General features: G+C 36.2%; 1 long non-coding RNA gene across 1 annotated transcript; it reads left to right on the top strand.

The window, feature by feature from the left end:
• Positions 1-8: 8 nt before the first annotated feature.
• Positions 9-15010, top strand: LOC309671344. The gene is made up of 3 exons (XR_014269129.1): positions 9-56; positions 13856-13940; positions 14837-15010. It is a non-coding gene; the product is annotated as an uncharacterized lncRNA (long non-coding RNA).
• Positions 15011-15702: the final 692 nt, after the last annotated feature.

The following is a 15702-nucleotide window of genomic DNA, read 5'->3' as shown; positions in this document are numbered from 1 at the left end:
ATGTATCAGCCAATCCACAGTACCTACTAATGGGGTGCTGTTAGACAGTGGCAAAGGTAAGATATTTCAAGTTAACTTTTTCTCATTAGCCAAATATTTTTTTCTAATGGAAAAAATACCGAGTTTACCAGGAAATTTACTTCTAGGTCCAGTTACGAGTTTAAAGGTTAAACTTTTAGAACTATTTAACACGTGAAAAATGTTAGCTGTTTCAAAAAGGCTCTAATGAATGACAGTATAACCAAAAGTGTGCAACAAGTTAAAATGAAGATAACGGCTTGCTTTTAAAAAAGTGAGTAAAATGGGAAACTCTTCTTTACAAAACAAATTGACAAATTCCTTTTAAATGCACGCTCCAGCGAAAGCATAAATTCATTCTCACTTGTATTAGGATAGTCAAGATAAGGGGTAATTAACTGCTTAGAACTGGATGGTAGATTGGAGAAAAGCAGGTAGAAATTTAAAATAACTGTTTACTATTCAAACAGTGGGATTATTAGATCTCGTTTTAGGTCTCTAGGACAAAGAAAGTCCCTGACCAGCCCTATCCTACACAATGCAGTCCTTCATTGCCCAATTATATTTTCAAATGGAAAGTTTCGTTGAAGTTAATGATTTACATATAGGTGCATGCCCCTGTATCTGTAAACTGAGTTTTTCCAGTTCCAGAGACCTATCCATTTAAATACAGTTTGGTGATACTCCTACTAAGATTATTATCCCCCCTCCTTTTGTTTTTAAAGAGTTTTAGGAAAAAAATTACAGTTCAAATTGTGAAATCTAGCAGTAACATTTGGAGCTCCAAAATTTTCGTTACAGGAAATGCAGTAAAATGGATACATTTAATACTATGGAATAAAGCTAATGCTTCATCTAAAGTAAAATATTTTAGAAATCATTTTCTTCTGAATACAATACAGGACAAACAGATGTGCTCTGAAAGAAAGCAATTTTATTTCCTTTTTCCTGGAGAATACTTGGCATATCTATTTCCTTCCTAATATCTGCCAAGCCATGGGTCTGTATGTCATGATGTGAAATTGCATAACTTGTCAAGTAAACACAGATCCTGCAGCTCAAAGCTCATTGGAAAGCTCAACCTCTATGCAGACAAACAATCAGCTACAAAGGGACTTTGCCTCTGTGAATATAATTGTGTGATCAGGTCTTAAATTTTTTTTCCCCTCTTGTAAAACATAATTATTACTTAAACACCGCTAAAAAAGGATGGAGGTAGAGGGGAAAAAAGGAAAAAACTCATTGTGTGGTCTTGCAAAATAATCAGAACAGCTGAAACAAGCATGAGAGACTTTGCACAGATGTTTGTTTTCCTTTGAAAACAAACAGTACTTTGTTGATTTCAGTCATAAGCAGATTGAAAGTCCAGCTCTGACTTTCTTTAGGAATATGTAAAATGTTATTGCTAGCCAGCTCAGAAAATATCGAGTTTTATGCATTTACATTAAAATGTTAGTTTTATATTATGTTGCAGTTTATAAAGTTTTTTTAGAAAACCTGCAGCATAAAGAGAAAACTCTTGCTGTGATATTGTTTCTCTCTTCCTTCAATGGCCGATGTCTGAGGAGGACTCTGTTCGTCTGCCTGTGAACCCAATCCTGAATGCAGATCCAGAATCCAGTTCCCGTCCGTTACTGAGTCCAGCCTGGGACTGCCCCAGTGCCAGCCAGTGACGTGATTGTCATCTCGGGAGCTTGATATGGTTTTGTATATATTTTTTCATTATTTCTTTTTATTTTATTATTAATATTTCATTAAAGTAGTTTAGTTCTTTCTAAACTCATAAGTCTTTTTCCTCCTCTGCCTCTCTCTTTGAAGAGGGGTAGAGGGGAGTATCTGTCGGTCCCATCTGGGGTCCCTCAGGTCCCCAGTAGAGGATTTTGGCCTAAACCACGACATTTTCTCATATAACTGCTTTTGGAGTAGCTGAAAGAGAAAATGTAATGGTAAACAAAGGGGAAAACCAAAATTACTCTCTCAATATAACATATTACCAGGAGTGATTTAGAGGTGAGCAATTACATCTTTCTAGCCTAATTGAGCACCATAGTGCTAGATGGAATCAGGATATGGGTGAAGCAATGCAGGTGTCAAAATGTAGGTGCCTACCTCTAGTGTACGTAACACAGTAAGTCCATTTTAGACAGTAACGGGACAAGAGGGCACAATTCTTTTGTAGATCCAGCGTCATATTTGCAAGCCCATCAGTGTGGATGTTACTGGTATCTTAGTGCAGCTGAAATAAATATAGATGGGTGTATTTAGCACCTGAGGTGTCTGTAGTCCTGTTCATTGTCCTGAAAAACTTAACATTTTGTCCATTGTTTGTTTCATATTTGCATTTCAAACATTGATGGAGGCATGTTGTTGGAACTGTGTAAATATCCAACGCAATATTTGGATAATGCCCTTAACAGTAGCCTTTAACTTTCGGTCAGCCCTGAATTGGTCAGGCAGTAGATGATCATTGTAGGTCCCTTCCAACTAAAATCCTTCTGTTCTATTCTGTTCTGTTCTATTCTATTCTATTAGACATCCGGTGATAAAAAAGAAATTGCAACCTGTCAAAAAACCCCACATTTTGTGGCAGATTAATATCAGTGTCTCTGCATTGTTTCCTACATATTAATGTGACATTTTGTCCATAGGGTAAAAACTGAAACAGTGCTATGTCTGAGAAAAATAGGCTCTGGAGAGGCACTCGGGCTTTTTCTGGCAGAAAACAAAATCTTCAGATAGCTTAAGGTGTCTTAGGCTTGTCTCTTTTTCCAGGCCAGGCCTGTAAACACCCTTTTCCAAGCCTGGCTGAGCTGGCACGTTGTTTTGTGTGGCTTATCGTGGCCATGCTTTAATTTTAAGACAGTTAAGAGAAAATGGTCATTTTTCAGTCGGTCTGGTTCCACAGTCCCATCCACATTGTCATTGTGTCAGCACAATGAAGATGTGCTGCACTATGAAGAGGAAGTGGCTTAGATCAGCAAAGGGCTGGGAACTGCCCCAAAAAATGTGCACTGAACTGTGGCCTTGAGGGTGTGATGAAAGACTGCAGAGCCAGCACACCCAGGTTTCCCCGCTGTCATAGTGACCCTGGATATCTTCAGGCTTCCGTGCTTGGTTTCCTTCTGAAGAGTCATGCTGAATGATAAGGACAAGGGGACAACGGGTCGATACTGTCCCACCCTGCCTCCCAGGATGCTTCTGAACCTGACAGCTGTGAAATGCTCCCATTTTCTGCCATTTACACATACCCTGTAGACCAAGCAGTCCACAGTCATAGAGGAAATCTATGATAGAAATGGGAATGGATTGCAGGCTTTTCAGGTGAATAGTCTGTAACTGGTTGAGAAATTCTTTGGCAGAAGGGAGTGTGCAGGGGCTGCAGAGGCAATATAGCCAGCTTTACATCATTGCCCAAGCCCACAGCTATGCTCTGAAAATCCCTGGCTGCCTGACTAATTCCTCTCAGAGCAATCAGAATACTCTAAATTGCTTTTTAGGAGCAGACTGACTCTTCGTAGTCTGAGATTCAGAGTTTAATCTCCCGGTGAGTTTTGTTGTAACTTAAAGGTCCCTGGATAGTCAACCTACTTCTTCTGTCTCCCAGGCTTATTCTTTATTTCTAAGAACTTTTCTGTCCATAATTTCCTGTGTGTTTCACTTTTTTCCTGTATGTATTTATTTGTATTCCTTTTTTCTTTCACAGCTGCTTGGTGTGGCTTTTACTTGTTATATGCATTAGTACAGATAAAAGTCCTTAACCTTTAGTATTAATAAAATGTAAACAAGCAGCAGGTGTAATTCCTGCCTAAAGTTTAACTTACATTAAAAAAGTATGCATGTCTGTGTTCAACAGTAGTCTTTGCATGCTTACTTTAGTGAGTGATTTTTTGGGGGAATGTTTTTATTGAAATTTTTTTTCATATTTGTGCCTAGCTGTGACAATCTTTCCTAATTATTTAAATAAATCTTCAAAAGCACTCCCTGCCTATGTAAAAAAACTTTTTTGCAGTCATTGTCTGCTGAGCCAGTATATGTATGTCTAGATATAAAAAATAAACTGCTAGTCTTAGAAGGCAGATTTAAGGAAAGAATACAAATGTATCTTCTTTAAGATAATGCCATATGAGATTATAAATTGATCTGAAAGGGCTGCTGGCAGCCTCCTGTTTAACTGTATTAGGTTTGTCTCCATTAGATCAAAATGCAGGAGGCTGGATCTGTGTCTGAATGTCAGATTCTCATTCAGTAGCGCAGAGACACAAAGTCTGTATGAGTAAACATGCCCATCAAAGATGAGATTATTAAACTAACAATAACAACAAAAAAGCAGCAGCATAAAAATGTCCCCTCCTAATTGCATTTAGTGTCAAATCGTCATGGCATTAATGGTGCTGATTATATCAGTGACATCCTGCCCTTTGTTGTTAGGCTTTTCTATATCTTGCTGAGTAATGGTTAAAATACTGTCATAGATCATAGTCCTCCAAAGGACTTTCATTTATTAGAAGTAGGAGAAAATACAGTTTTTACTCTTGTCAAGGTCCAAGTCAGCTCCACAATGTAGATTATCCTCTGCCACAGTCTGCCCTCTCCATTTCTCTTCTTTGCATTCAGTGGAAATATATTTTTGCTTGACATAAACCAGAACAATTTCCAAAAGATAACGATCTGTTTTGCTTAATTTCCCCTATGTATAATTCTTAGAAATCAGTCCAAAAAATTTTACACAGAATAAAATGTAATCCTGGTAGTAAGGTGAAACAGGAGTTTAGGGATGAAATAGTTGGGAAAGTTATCGGAGAAAGGATAAGAAGGGATAGGGTTCTGATTGCAGAACAGTGAGAAAGAATCAAAAAATGGAACTTACGCATACTGAGTTCCATTCAGCTTCTTAATCACAGCTGGTTGTTTTGGACATAGGTTTTGTACAGTAGAATAGTGAAGAAAGGATGATTTCCCTGATGGCAACAGCTGGTAATTGTTCCTCAGTGATGGGATGTGCTGCAGTTTCTGCTACACTAACAACTTAAAACAACTATATTGCATCCACTGTTTCTGCTTTTTTTAATTGCGTTTATGATGCTAGGCATAATTAACGCCATTTTCAATCTCGTTTGCCTAACTTATTAAAACTTTTTCTTCCCCCTCAATTGTGTTTTTTTTTTTTTCTATTGCTTTTTCTTTTTAACTAAGTTCTCTTCCTTTAGCATCTTTATGTCTGCCTTTCTCGATGCACTTGGAGCATATGCTTTCATTCTGTTTTCTTTCTTACAGCCACTTTCTTTGTCTGAGTCTAACTTCTACTGATACAGAGCAATTTTCAGTCAATTTCAAGCTTGCCTCAATTTGTGCATGCACTTTTTTCCATTTATAAACCTGTATCTATGCAAATCAAGTATTTAGGTGCTATGGACTAGGTTCATACAAAGGACAATGACAATGAAACACTCTGCATTACAAAATTTAATTTTAGGTGCCCAACTGTTTTCTAAAATTTATGTTTGGTGCCCATACTCCCTATCCACTACACAGGAAACTTCAGTGGAGTTCACAGAAGTCAAGCAGCTCTCTGGAGAGCCTTTGCAAGTAGTCGTGAGGAGGAGACAGCAAAACACGCTCAAAAGACAAGATTCATTCTTGAGCATGCAGAGGTGCTTATCCCTCTTTGGAAAGCATCACTGTGAGATTCTTTTGGCCTAACGCAGGGAATTTTTTTTCTTTCTTTTCCCCTTGGCAATAAACCAACCAGAGGAGAGGGGAGACTGTAGGAGAAGACTGGGATGGAAGACATCAAATATATTCTCTGCACGTTTAACGGTTCATACCGTAGTTGAAGGTAACTTGGTTTTCAAAGCTGTATTATCCGTATGACCAGTGGCAGAAACATGTGCATCATGTAGGTTTGCCTTGCTGAAACTTGGGCAACTAGTGAATTTTTGGAGTACCTAACAAAACATTAATGGGTTCAGTGGTTGGCAGTTGGACTACGTGATTGTTGTAGGTCCCTTACAACTGAAATTCTAAACTAGAAGGGCTACAATAGTCTATTAAGCGATAGTTAAGACTGTAAGCCAAATAGAACGGGCACTGTGGAGTCTGACATATGTTTACCTGTTTCCTTCAATGTAACTTTTAAAGTAGCTTTTAAGGTTTTGATTTTTCATTGTTTTTTTTTCCCCTGTTTTTTTTTGTTAGTTTGTTTTCCCCTAAACTGAAGTTCAGGGCTAGTTTCCATTTGTCTATGAGTTATGTAATGATGAAAGCCAGACTTTTTGTAAACTGCATTATATAGAACCCATTCTGCTCTTAAACAGTTCTGGTGGAAGTCTAGTGACAATTATGGGGTTGCTATACTACGCATGTAAGAGCTTGCATCCTTATGGTTTTTGTTTCTGTTAATTCATTTTTTTTTTTAGCGGTAGTGTTTATTCCAGAAAAGGTCAGGGAAGCAAACCAGAAGGGTCTTACAATAAAAATTTCTTGGTACTTAGCAATTGTGTGAAGTTAAATGTGTAATTTTTTTTCTTCTCCTTAAGAGGTCCTTCATGATGCAGAGTTTGATTTATGACACAAGAGGCAAATAGCCTGCTCTGTTCTCAGTTTGTAGAATAAGTGATTTTGTAAACTGAATGTGGAAATAATGAGTTGTTTTGTGCCATTCAGCCTTGGTTTTGAAGAACGATTCTCAGAAATCCCATAATCTACTAGTGCAGATTTGCTAATACAATATACAGTCAGAGTCCTTCAGAGAGTGGTCCTTTTTTCTTCTTGCAAGGTGTAATGCCTGATAACTTTTTTAAAAAAAAAAAAAAGGATTCTGTGATTTCAGTTCTGATTTTCTTCACCTAAATACTGTAATAATAAACATCCTTATAGGAAAATAACTACTTATTTCTATACTAATAAACAGAGGGCCCACAGTCCAGAACACTTGCGTATGGTGATCTACATAAACCCAGATCTGTTAAGTTGCTTTTCCTGCTGCAGTTACAGCCTGGGCCAGTGGCCATCGTCACAAATCATGGCCATGCAGAGGTTAGGATTTAGCATGGGCCAACGACCATTTGCAGTAAGCAGCTCAGATACATCTTGTTTCAGAGAGTTAGAGAATTTTGTGATAGAGCCAGTTTACCTGTTTCCTGTCCCACCTCATTTACTGCTATTCCTCATACTACCACTTAAATGCAAGCAGACCGCATAGAAATAATAAAACTCTTCTTGATACTGGAATTCTTTCAGTTTTAAGGGCATGTATGGACAAAGTCAGAGAAAGGTCAAAGCACAAAATTAAATACAACTACCGGACATAAAAGATTATAAATAATTCTATGAGTGCATTAGCAGTAAAAGGCAAACTAAGGAAAGTGTTGGTCTGCTGCTCAGTGGTCCAGGAAAGCTCTTTGAAAGATGATGCCAACAAAAGAAATAAATATTTTCTCATTCCGTCTCCAATTTATGCAGTTGGATATTCTCAATACGAGTAGCAAAAGTATTATCAACAACAAATATTTTGTATCAGACTAAAGAAAGATGGATTTGGATACTTGAACAAATTGTGTTTTGAACGGGCTAAATCAGATAAAATTGATTCAAAGGTCTCCAAAGTATGATTGAAACAGTCTCAGAGGCTGACGCTTTATCACTCAGAGATAACAGGAAAGGTTCCAGAAAACTGGAAAAAGAATCTCATTGCTTTAAAGGAAACTTTAAAAAGGAACAGTAACAAAATTATAGTGCTGTCAATATAACTTAATTTATGAGAATAATTAAACTCCTTGCCAGCACCTAGGAAAAAAAAAAAACAGGCTTATGAATAAGAGCTATCAAGAAGAAATCAAGGTAAACCTACTACATGATCTTTTAAGAGAAGGTAGGAGGTTATATCAATAGATAGAAGTAGTAGATGCTTTACAAGTGATTTTTTTTTTTGACCATGTCTTGGTAAAGGGCTCTTTACCAAGGGTATGCCATGAATTTCCAGACAAAGCATTCAAATGAACCTTTATGGCCCCAGTTTAGAGCCATCACACTCTGCCTCCTCCAGCAAACGTATCCTTTCACTTTTTGTGCGGGTTTATTTGTTGTGGTTTTGGTAATAGTAGATGATCCATACACAGTATTGTTGAAACCAAATATTAAAAATTAATCATGATTCTAGACACCTTATATTATTAAGTTGCTTTATAATGGTGTATAAGAAATACATAAGATTCATTTTGTGCCATATTTTTAGATATTTCTGCTGAATTGTGAATACTAAAAGCTTTTTAAAGACAGGTATCCTTATTCTAACAACCAAGGCTTAGGAAAAACACGTTGTTCATGATTAAATGCAAAGTGTTAGCAATAGTCCATTTAGTTGCTTAACGATATGCGAGTTTTAATGTAGATGCACTAACATAAGGTCTTTACCGCAGATTTTCATGTATGTCAAGGTTTCAGTCACCAGGCTAAATTATTGTTGAGAAGGAAGTACTCTTGTAAATGTAAAATGTGATGTTGTAAAGACATCATTTATGTGATATCTACTTGGTAGTTTATCAGAAATTGTTGAAGAAATTCTTTTTCCAAAGTTCGTATCAATTTTCTCAGGAAGGCAGGGCTAAAAGGAGATTCATAGTGCTGATGGTTATTCAAAAGAGTCCTCTTGGTAAAATAATAATTACATGAAAAAAACCTGAAAGAATGTGACACAATTTCTCATAAAAAACCTTAGAACCAAGATTTTGAGTTAAACTATATTCAGTCCTTAATCCTATAATTCACAGTGCCCCTTTCTCTTCCTAGACTAGCCAAAGACTAAACTGCTGTATTTTTAGTCATCTCTAAGGACCGTTATTAACCAGCCACCTTGGATATGGAAACCCTAAATCCTTTTAAATGCTGATGGTCTGTATAATAGACATCTTGTTATAAAGACAAAATAGTCTCCTTATGTAGTGAGAGTCTCGTATTACAGTCTTGAAGGGTACACGTTACTTTTTAATCCCGTTTGTGATATTGAGATTTATCTGGTTTTGGATTACTGGATCTGTAAAAGGTAGAAAAGGTCCTGTTTAAGAACTAGAACAGGATAACTGCTAGGCTGTCTTTCAGTCTTTGCTGAAAACTACCCTCAGCAGGTCAGTGTAAAAGTTCTTTAAATCAGCTACTGGAATACTTCGAAAGATGAGGACTTAGCTTTTCTTTAATGTCCTCTTTTTAAACTACTGAAAAGTAATAAACAAGCCTTGTTTCTTTGAAGGACTCTTTTGATAGATCCATATATATATATTGATTTAAATTTGTACATAATAATATTACACTAAGTAAATTTCAAATAAATATTTTATAATTATTTTAGGAAATATTTCCGTAGTTGACATTTTTATTGTAGTTACATCAGTTCAGATGAAAAAAAAATTCATACAGTGTCACTGAAACCAATACTATCCAGGCATTAAATTTACATTTAAAAAATGAAGTAAGTAACATTATTTCACCGCTGAGTCAATGTATTCACCTATTTACATCTGATTTTTATGTAGAAAATCAAGTCTGAATCTCAGCATAAATACAGCAGTATTATTAGTGATTGATATTTTGACATCTTCTATTGTGGACGGCAATGCTGTCAGATATAGCATATGGATATCAATTCAAAGAGAACTTTTGTTTCTGAAAGGCACTTCTGAAGAGTCCAGCATGTCCAATCTATCACTCAGGTGCAATCCCTTGCATTTCTAAACCCTGATATTTCTAGCCGTTACCATAAGATAGTATTGTAACTATAAAAAGTTGCAAGTATTTTGCATATAAATTGAAGAATGGGAGACAAAACTGAAGCCTGTTTCTTACAGTCCATCTGCTTTTATAATAATGTGAGTAGCTCTTCAGGTGGTGCCATACAACAGTGCTGTGTCAGGAATATTCTGTTCCTGATTACTCTCTCCTGACAAATTATCTATCTTGAGATAAGTAACGTATGATGAAACAGTGTATGATGAGGTAACTTTATGACAGTGAATGAAATAGTAATTTGAGGATTTTATTTATGTCACTGGAGAAATTTTGAATAAGGAAGCAGATAAAGGAAAAGGCCTTTTGCTAAACACCAAAATACCCCCAAAGAGAAAAACACCTTTGAAACAAACCTACCAGTTTATGGTTATGAAATGTAAAAGGATCTTAGAGAAATATTATGCAGATGGTGAAATTTAAGTTTCATGAAAATGAAGTCAATTGTTCCCTGCTTGTTTGATGTTTGTTGTATCAAGGTTTAACATATCTGATAGGAGAAGATTCTTTTGAGATTTAATAAATTGATAAAAACAACGCAATAAGTGTTTTAAATGTTAGCATTTGGAAAAGCATATATCACCGAAATTCTCTTAAGGTACTGAAAAAAAAACAATCAACAGCATGTAGCTTATTGCCTTGACAATATATTAATCTCTCAGCAGCCTGTATAAAATAGTACTTCAGATAATGTTTTTCAAATGTGTTTCTGTGACATTTTTAAAATTAAGCTGAAAACCAATCTTTTTTTGTTGCTGTTAAGCACAGATGAAACAAATGTTTTAATTGATTACCTGCTTTGCCACAGAGAAAACAAAATTCTATCAATAAAGTCCAAAACTCTGGTCAAAAGCAAACACAAAATATGTAATTGATGTTGGTCAGCTCATCTTGTTTTGAAAATGAAATGATTTTTAAAAGGTCTTCAAAATGGAAACCAAAATTAAAGCATGGAATTGAGTGGGATAGACCAACGTGACACACTGTATTATGCTGTTTTGAGTCACTAGACTAGTCTTGAAATTACACATGCAGGTTTTAAGCGTTTTGTCTTACAGTTTCATCCTTAACTGCATTCACATTGTACCTGATCCTCTGTGGTTTAGTTATGTATTCATAATTTATGTGTGAATAATCCACAGGAAATTAGAAATAAAAATATTATGTTCTTGTTTAACTGAAGGCCTTTTCCTGCTTTCTTGGCTAGTTCTTTTTGCTGTCCAAGCACAGGAAAGGAACTGAAAAGGAGATACTGCGCTTAGATGAGACTTTGTAGGGACCAGACGAAGGCAGGGGGAAAAACATTTACATCCTTCTCCAGAATCTCATAGTCCTTTTCTGTAATCCAGTGCCCCAGCTCCAGCTAGCCACCCTACACAGGAGAGACTTCTAGCCTGTCTTAGTAAGGTAGTTTGTACCAGTAACACCACCATTATTTAAGCTGTATATTCTCACATGGTTGAAAAGACACACTTTGACCTAGGCCCTGAGCAACTCCATTTGGGCTAGTCAGCCCAAAGTAAATAATCTTATTTTATTATGTACTCAAGACCTTAGAAAGTACCCATGCCATCATCTAATTAGTTTTGCTCATTTGCATTTCTAATTTGAATCCCATTGTTATTTTCAGAGATGACTGTTAATATACTTACTGACCCTGTATAATCATTTTTCAGCAAAAGAAATAGAGATCCACGTAGTTTGCTATAGATAACTTAATTGAATAATGTATACATTTAAAAAGGTTATAGTACCTTTATTTATTGGAAGATGGAAAATCAAGCATTCTGCTTTTGATAAGGTAGTACATATTTTGGTTCCTAGAATGATTTGTGGCTACTAAGTGAAAAATTAAAATCTAATGCTCTAATCATGCTGAGGTAATGTTTGATGATGAAATTTGACATAGGTATAACTGAATGGTTTGTGTAACAAGTAAGAGTTAGATACGTGTCGTCTTTGAAAAAGATGATAATCAAAGGTATAAAGGCATAACTGAAGTTATGAAGTTATAACTAACAGCCTGATCTAGTGGACTATTATAAACAAGATTAAATACTGGAACCATAATGGAAAATACATGAGGGATTTTTTGTGTTGTTTTTCTCTTTTTTTAAGATTGCTTTGCCTACTGGTTTCTGTTAAAGTAAGCCTAGGATTCATTGTGAATATGTCAGAGTGATAAACGACAGAAAAATCAAGTGGAAACAACTAGTGTTATTTGGATCCTATCTTATTTGAGTCATAGCTGACATTTAATAAATTACTATTTCTAAAAAATCTCTTTCTTGAATTGAGGAATATTCCATAGCTGCACTGTCTTGCAAGAAATTCTTATTTTGTTATCTGCCCAGGTTTCCAATATGACCAGATCTCTCCTGTACAGTTTTTCCATCATCAGTAATGATCCCATAGCTTTGCAGCTTAGTATCACTTATAAGTGTCACTAACATGCTGTTCACTCCTTATTGCAGGACTTTAAATGTTAAATAAGAGAAAATCTGCTATCAGTCCTCACACAAATCAGCAATGCCTTTTTTGCTTTTTCAGGTTTTAGCACTATGTCTGTTTACATCCTTTTAGCCAGTTTTCAATCTACATGATAGTGTTCCTAATTAAGACAATTTGAATCAATTGTCAGTCATTGCAAAGTTTCCGTACTGTACTGTTATAAAGAAGTCTTCCTCAGAAAGAGCGGACTGCAAGAAATAAATGTGCAGATGCAAAGTTTGTATTTGAAGATTGTAACACTTGACATTGCCGTGCTGATTATCACCCCAAGATTTCAAAACTGTCTGCAGTATACTGTGTGCTTTTGGCTTTAGGAGACCCTGAAAACTGTATTCTTCTCACTTTCTTGATGGTTTTAACTGCATTTTTAGTTCACAAACTGTATTATGTGACTTTGACATGAATTGCTTTTCATGTGTGATTTCACTTAGATAAAACCAGGTGTTCCCAAATCTTCAGTTATTCATGGAGTACAGCTTCTGTTCTTACATAATTTTTAGCATTATGGAAAAAAAAATAGTTTTTCCTGAATAGGAAACAGTACAGAAATTTGAAAGAAAATACTGAGTACTTACGTTGCAACATTGTGTTTTCAAAGCCCTGTTGGAGATGTAAAAGGCAGGTAAGTAAGTATTCTGGTATCTTTTAAATGATGGGGAAACTGAGTTGTAAAGACGTTAAGAGAAGTGCTTATGGACATTCAGTGAATTACGTACAAAACCAGGATTATCTCTCTAAACTCCCTGCCTTTTATTCCACCTTGTTCACACTGCTCATGAAGAGAATCAGATTAATGATAAGAGGTTAATTAACAGTACCTTAAGTCATCTGTTGTTTTCTTTCCTGTAGCGTAAAATCAAAATCATTCAATATGATCTACTGAATGAAATAGGCATGGTGCAGTTAAGGTATCATTAGCAATTACTACATTGTCTTCTATGTATCTCAGACATGGGTTGGGATAGAGTTGGTTGGGCAGGACTCAAAACAACATGGATTTTTTTTATTTATTTTATACTTTTTTTAGGATATGGCTGCTAAGGATTCTGTTGTGATAATGAATGTATTTCACAAGAAATGAGAGAACTTTCTGAACAGCTTAAGAATGTTGAGGTTTGAAAGCCACTTCTGCCCTTTTCCTGAAGAGGAAAATGTAATAGGAACATTCATACATCTCAGTAATATCTAGCTACTTGGAGGAGATTCAGGATGTCTTTTGGATTTTAATTTTGTCCAAAGCTGGAAGACCTAAATTTATGTCTGCATTGACACATGTAAGTGTATAACTACATTGGGGTCTTCACATCCTCTGTATCATTTCTATAATATTCGGGATATTTCCCCAGCCTTCTTTCCCAGCTTCGAAAACCAGGACAGATGTTGATGTTCAACTACAATATTCTCTTCAGGGTGTGCTGTCAGTTTATTTAGAGAATCCTCCTACTTCAGCAGTGTCTGCTAATACAAGTACTGTTCTTAGGGTACAGAACTGTTAGGGGGACACATGTTGTAAACAGAAGTTAATTCAGGTGTGAACATTACATTTTAGGTGCTGCTTGGAGTTGGTTTCATGCCTGGCTAGACTGAGTTCACCCGGTTTTGAATCTGAATTCTCCCTCTGCCAGATCCAACAGGTGTGTGACTTTCATTCTCTAACATTTGTAGCAAACCTTCTGGTTTGCTGCTGAGGGTACTATTTACTGTACAAGAATCTGTGTTTACATTAGCGCAGAGAATTAGTAAAAGATGAGTCAAAGTAATTAATGTAATAGATTTTTTTCATGGTACTGTAATTCTCGGTCTGTTTTTGTCTGAGTTCTAAGGTGGCATAATCAGGTGCTATAGCCAAAAGAATTAGTCCTTTTCTGAATTGCTAGGGGGGACAAGCAGAGGGGTGGGGGACTCAGGGCAGCATGGGAAGTAGGGAGCGGGGAAAAAGGGCAAAAAAGTTGGTCTGAGTATATTTTATACCTCAAAAAGGAGTACAGGAGTATAAGCGTCTCTTAATGTAATGTGCAGCACCTCTGCCTTAGTCTTGGCACAATGTTTCACGCAGTCATGTGCTGACTTTGCTGGCAGAACAGATGTGGTACAGCCTTTTGTTTTCTAAGCTGTATGATCTGGAGTTTGTCTGGAGCTAAGTTTGTCTGGAGCTAGCAGTGGTGTGCCAGGAATCAGCATTAGGCTTGATCCTTAATTAATATATGCTGAACAGTTCTGAAACAAGTGGAAAAAACAATATGCTGTTGGCATTTGAAGGTGCTAGAAGTACAGAAAGTATTGTAAATACCAGACACATTTGCAAAATAGCTTTGAGACTCTTCTGTTAAATATCTGCTTCTTTTTAAAGCCTCATCTGAAGCAACAGAGTAGCATAACTGTGGTTTTCATTTATTCTCCTACAAAGTAATAGTTTGTTACCTTGATAACACACTCTTAAAAATGAATTATTTTGTCTTTTTATGTTTCTGGAAAAATAGCAACCACTAAAAGTGGGCTGAACACTCTTTCCACCTCCCTTTTTTTGCAGTGAGATCACATTTTTTTTGGTGAGACACAGAAATCTACAATACATTAGAAAAGAAGATCTGATACTAATCATGAGTTCATGAAAGCTCCTCTGTGAGATCCAGTCATCATTAAGACTGTTGGGGAGTGCTCCGAGTCACAAGCAAAAGCTTTGTCAATGTCTCCACGATTTTTGCAAGGTAACAAAAACTGGTGATGAACTATAACCCCTCTTCAGGGATATATAATATCCTCCTCAGAGCCTTGTGGAAAAATAGCTTGTTCATGAAAAAATATGGGGTGTGAGTGGACTTTAATTCTACTTTCTGATGGAACTTCAGGAGCCTTGGCTGAATGTGGTGTGGATGGGAAAGAAAGATTAGTAAATGTTTCATATGCCATTGTCATAAACACTTAAAAATCAGGTGACTGAGACACTCTTTATGTTACACTTGTCCCTTTGGTTATCTTATCACTGCAATAGTGCTGTCTTCTCAGTGTTTCTGAAATGTCTGCCAGCTTCATGGCTCTCTTCTTTGTTGTCTAGGGCCCATTGCTTTTCAGGTCACATCTGAAAATCTTGCGTAACTCTTTAATTTCTCTCTTCCTACTCAAGTAGTTATTATTATATCAAGAAAATTATATTAAAAAATATTAAGGTCACAAAGCCAAGCGCTCAAATTAAAAAACATTAAAATTAAAGTTGCCCATGCAACCTTCATTTGGCTCCCTTGGGCATATGCGTTATAATGGGCTTTAATTACATCATCACAAAGTTGTTTTTTTACATGGGATCCCTGACTCATTCAGTCAGGGATGGTACTTCCTTAATTAGGAATATTCAGTATTTTGTTCTTGTCCTTGTTCAGTGTGTGGACATGCCTTATT

This window comes from Vanellus vanellus (assembly GCF_965231255.1).
Source record: "Vanellus vanellus genome assembly, chromosome: 4".
NCBI classification, from domain to species: domain Eukaryota; kingdom Metazoa; phylum Chordata; class Aves; order Charadriiformes; family Charadriidae; genus Vanellus; species Vanellus vanellus.
This window is presented reverse-complemented; position numbering and strand designations above follow the sequence as displayed.